The sequence below is a fragment of the Saccostrea cucullata genome, unplaced genomic scaffold (assembly GCF_032062105.1).
Source record: "Saccostrea cucullata isolate Sc308-1 unplaced genomic scaffold, CSIRO_AGI_Scuc_v1 ctg8092, whole genome shotgun sequence".
In the NCBI taxonomy this organism is placed as follows: Eukaryota; Metazoa; Mollusca; class Bivalvia; order Ostreida; family Ostreidae; genus Saccostrea; species Saccostrea cuccullata.
This window is the reverse complement of record NW_026927503.1, coordinates 5,585-11,168: the sequence shown is the minus strand read 5'-3', so window position 1 is coordinate 11,168 and position 5,584 is coordinate 5,585.

The following is a 5,584-nucleotide window of genomic DNA, read 5'->3' as shown; positions in this document are numbered from 1 at the left end:
AATTAGTTTTGAAGGTAGAAACTGCTAAAATGACATTTTTAGAATGATTCCCCCCAAAAATCCCCAAGCCCCATTTTTTTCTGATATTAGCCCCCAAAGAAACCCTTTTTCCGGGAATTCTTCCCTTTCAGAAGCTTTAAGCTTGATGAATTAAATGTCGTCTCTCTATATATACTTCTGTTATTTGCACCGCGGTGCAAATAAGTTTGAGTCTTAAAATGTTTAATTCATTTTTTTATGTTTAATCTAAGTTGCACCGCGTTGCAAATAACAGGATTCTATATATAGAGCATGTCTGATTTGATATTGTTAAAAAAAATATTAGGCCTTAGGTACAACTAACACGAGGAGAGAGAAATAACAATGTTTGAAGGTTTGAACTGCGTGTCTATGTCCAAAACTGCTGTTAATTGTCTGAAATGAAAAAATAGCAATAATAACATCACTGACATGTTATATAATTATCATTTTTACGTTGTTGACGTTACGTTTAAAAACGTCAAAACTTACTTGCACCGCGGTGCAAATAACGGTATTATGCCACCAGCGGTAATATTTTGATACTTCATCTAGATTTAAGAAGATTCTTGCCTTGATAACTGCTCGAACTCCCGGGTTGGCATGCTCTAAAGGTTTGTTTACGTAAATTACGATTTCCAGCCGTTTTCACTTTCACTTTCAGCATGTTCAGATCAGTACATTGTGCATGTTGTGAATGAATGAAATTAATCAAATTCACGCAAAACGACGCATTGTATGTTATTTAATACTGCCAGGATATTAGATAAGTATTTTTGACAATTTGGGGATTAAATGTTTATGTGCGTCACTTAATTCTGTAAAGGTGTATGAATTTAACAAGTCAAAGAAAAACATATTCTGGAGTTGGACTAAAATGAGTAGTTAAAACCAAGTCATGCCGGGAATTTGAAACTGAAAACCGGATTTTTGCTTATTAAAGAGAATTTACACTTTCAAATGTCATAAAACTTAGAGTTGGCTGAGAGTTTCAACTCCAAATTTGACAAATAAGTTTGTTTTATTTTGTATTTTTAACAGTGTCCATTTTCTTTAAACACAGGTATAGTGAATTCAGTATGCAGATTGTTGAAGGGAAAACATCAAGACAGGGCGAGGAATACGACAAAACATGATTACCCAGATTTAAGATCCCAGTGTTCTTTGGTACAAGCACATTTTTTTGATATATTTCATGAAATCTGTTACTTGAACAAACATTTACATTATTTAGTGCTTGACTTGCTCGGGAGTCCATATCATCATATATTTGTAAAAAAAATGTTCAATTTCCTTTGTATAGTCTCAAGCTACTCAGCCTACCATGAGAAAATTGAAAGATCAGTCATGAAGAAGAGGCGGGTTCTCAACTTTCATATTATAAATGGCAAGTATTGTTTAAGAACTAATTTTAGATTATTCTTGATAGAAAAATAACATAAGGGTGTTTGTTAATTCATAGCTATTATTTGTGATTGCATTGTGTATTAATTTTCAAAATCAATTCATTCTCATAATTTTTTGTAAAAATATTGACTATATTAATTTGTCCATATGCAGAAAATGTTAATCACTGTATGAATTCTATTTCAGCATGATTGTCATCTTCAATTTGACGGACTCTCACCTAAAGCCCTTTTACTGTTCCATATCAGGAAAAAGTTCATGAGCTGAAACATGCGATTGGAGAAAAAGGTACATATATCCTAAACCATAGCTTGAGTATCATTCTGTATACAAATATACATGTACAGCTAAACTAAATATGTAGCACTATATATTGTTCTCTTTGTAAACTGAAAACAGAGTAGTCAGGAAACCTATGATTTCCCAATATTTCAGGGATTTATTCTTTGTTTTTGTATAGTACCCTTGAAAAATAAATAGTTCTCAAATTGTAATGGATAGGCTTTTTGTGATAAGGGATACATGACCTAACCATTGATTCTTCATATGAAATGTCATTAACAAGAGTTGCACTCATTAAATTCATTTTTTGCTATTTGAGGTTAAAGGTCATTTTAGAACTTTTTATTTATAAATTAGGTTGTTTCTTGTTTTTATTTTTATAAATCATGTTATTGTGAATTCTGATAACACAGACGTCTTTGAAAATATTCATACTTATGTGTGGCACTGAAAAAATACTTATAGATTTTCTTTTTCTTTTAGGAAAAGCATTAGGAAAATGCCTGCATTGGAGAAAAAGTTTTGGACTCTAAAAAGGGAGGTGTGACAAAAACATTTTGACAGTTGTTGATTTCCACTTAAAACAATATCCACAAGAAAGAGGACATAGTTTTATGTTGATTCACAACTTAAATTCGAGAATGTACAGTTGATTTCATTATAAAACATGTCAGTGACACATACAAAACAACCATATTCGTGAAATGTACTCTGTCTTTGATATGTATGTAATTTGCAGGATAGGAAGTGGGCAACATATACTGCCAAGAATCTTGATGATTTTGATCTTGTAAAAAGAAATGTTTTGTATTGTAATAAACAAAGTTAAAGTTAGCTTTTTTATTTAATTTGTATATTATGATGTTTACATTTCTGCAACTTTTCAATTTGGAAGAAAAAACTTTATATTTATAATTTGATAAGGCTTCATTCAATGGAATAGAAAAACAGAGCTTATTAACTTTTGTGGTTATTAAAGATGGTATTTAATTAAATTTAAGGTTTGTGAATATCATATTGTGGTTATTAAAGATGGTATTTAATTAAATTTAAAATCTGTAATTATCAGATTTAATATATCCTAAATACTGTGTTTAATGGTTGTAAATATTAACTTTACTTTTTTGTAGAGTCAAGATAAAGTGGGACATTACATCATATTTAAGTGCATGTAAAGTTAATGTAAAGGTTACCTTTTTCAACTTTGACTTTTTTCAGAAAAGCCAATTAAAGGCATTGTAAATAATAAATTTACATTATCTTTACTTGTTTTGTAAAGTCAAATTTTCAGGCAGTGATCATCTGACAAAATACAGGCGACGAAAGGGATGGACACACCGGGACGTCATCCGTAAAATTAGACAGAGTGTTGATTGAACTCGTAAAAGCGAGACTTCGTGTTGTGTAAACTCGTGTTAGTGAGACTGCCTGTTGTGTAAACTCGTATTAGCGAGACTGCGTGTTGTGTAAACTCATGTTACCGAGACAGCGTGTTGTGTGAACGAGACAGCATGCTGTATGAATTCGTGTTAGCGTGACAGTGTGTTGTGTGAACTTCTTATCCTGAAAATATGTTGTGTGAACTGTCGTGTAAACTGGTGTTAGAGAGATATTGTGTTGTGTGAGCTCTTGTTAGGGAGATTGCATATTGTGTGAACTGGTGTTAACCAGACTGCGTGTTATGTGAACTCGTGTTAGCGATATTGCATCACGCTAACCCAAAGTCACAAAACAGGCTGTCTCACTATTCACTAACACAAGATCGCACCAAATGCTGTTGCGATAACACACTGTCATTCAATATCATTTCACACAACACACTGTCATTCTAATACCATTTCACACAACACACTGTCATTCTAAAACCATTTCACACGACACACTGTCAGGCTAACACGAGTTCACAAAACAGGCTGTCTCAACATTCACTAATACAAGTTCGCACCAAACCCTGTATTGTGTAAACTAGTGTTAGTGTGACAGTGTATTGTGTAAACTCGTGTTTGTGAGACTGAGTGTTGTGTAAACTCATGTAAGCGTGACAGTGTGTTGTGTGAATTCATGTAAGAGTGACAGTGTGTTGTGTGTACTTGTGTTAGCTAGACAGTGTGTTGTATGAACTCGTATTAGCGAGACTGTGTGTTGTGTAAAACTTGTGTTAGCAAGACAGCGTGTTGTGTGAACTTGTGTTAGTGAGACAGCGTGTTTGTGAATTTGTGTTAGCATGATAGTGTGTTGTGTGAACTCGTGTTAGCCTGATATTTTGTTGTGTGAAATTGTATTAACGTGACAGTGTGTTGTGTGTTAGTGTGACAGCGTGTGGTGCAAACTTGTGTTAGTGCGAAAGTGTTTTTCAGTGTTGTGATGGCGAGCTGTGTGATAGCCTAATGGCGTCTTTTGTGTCGGTAAGATGGCACGCTTTTATGATAGTGCTATAGAGCTTTAGCAAGTGGCCCTATCTGGACACGCCTTATTTTAATTGATCATTTCTCAGATATACAGTGAATTACCAGTATTATTGTCACCATGAAATCAGCATTTACAGTTGCAATTACTTAGTTAGTAATCATAAGATATTGGTTTGCCAATTTTAAAATTATGGTGTTCCAATGATGTGAAGTTGCAGTGTGTTAGCATGTTAATTTCAACAGACTGCCACTCCAATGCAGCTTTAAACAACATGCTGCTGTGTTTACACAAAACAAAATATCATGCAAATACAACTCTAAATAATCTGTTGAGTGTTAGCTTCACTGCATGTTGGATTCACTGTGCTGGCAAATTATCACTGACGTACATGATAGCACATTGTCACCTTTTGCTAGTATGTTGTCATAAATACTCTTGCACATTATCCTAAACCCACTAGTGCATGATTACTTTGCACTTGTATGTTGTCTTATTAGGGAATAGCATAAATGACTGCCTTAATTGGTGTAAACTTCTTTTAATTGATGAAAGAGTATATTAAAATTTACAAATTATACACAGAAAATGTGACAATATCTTATCTCTCAATTTGATAATCTAATTTATAATCTCATGAATTGCACTTATTTTATAGTAAAAGAATTATAAATTAAAAAAAATTCAATTTCTTTTGGATAGGTGTGACTCATCTAATTATTGAATTTTGATACCAAGCATGACCATGATTTGCCAGAAGATCATCTGTTTGGATGTGACATGGACTAAACAGCATAGTGAAAATAAGTCAAGTTTTCGTTTGTGAAGACAATTTTTATACACACTGTGTATCATTTTTAAATTTTGATTTGACAACATAAACCCACAAATATTAACATATCAATTGCTCTCAGTTTTTCTAATGAAATAGTCTTTGTAACAGAAATACATGTACAAGTAATTACATTGGAATAAATGTTATTTTTAAATATAATAATATTTCGTTTGTGAAGCATGTTGACCTCTTTATTAAGGTCTTCCCTTTCAAAGTTTAGACTTACTTATTCTAATGATTAAGATAGATCCTCTGTCTTCCGCAGGAACATAAGATCACATAATACATGTATGTGTATTTTTAGGTCACCTGAGTAAACTCAGGTGACCTATTGCTATCTGTTTTCGTTCGTCGTCGTGCGTCGTCCGTCGTCCATCGTGTGTTAACATTTGAACATTTTCAGCTTCTTCTCTGCAACCATTGCACCAATTTCAACCAAACCTGGCACAAAGCATCTATAGCTAAAGGGAAACAAAAATTGTGAATTTCATTATCCTTGCCCCCTCCCCAGGGCCTGAGGGATGGGGCCAAAACCACTAAGATTAATGCAATCTTTAGAAATATCCTTCTTTACTCCTGGACATCAAGCAGTCAAACTGTTTGCATGATTGTAATCAACAATGAGTCCTCTACCGA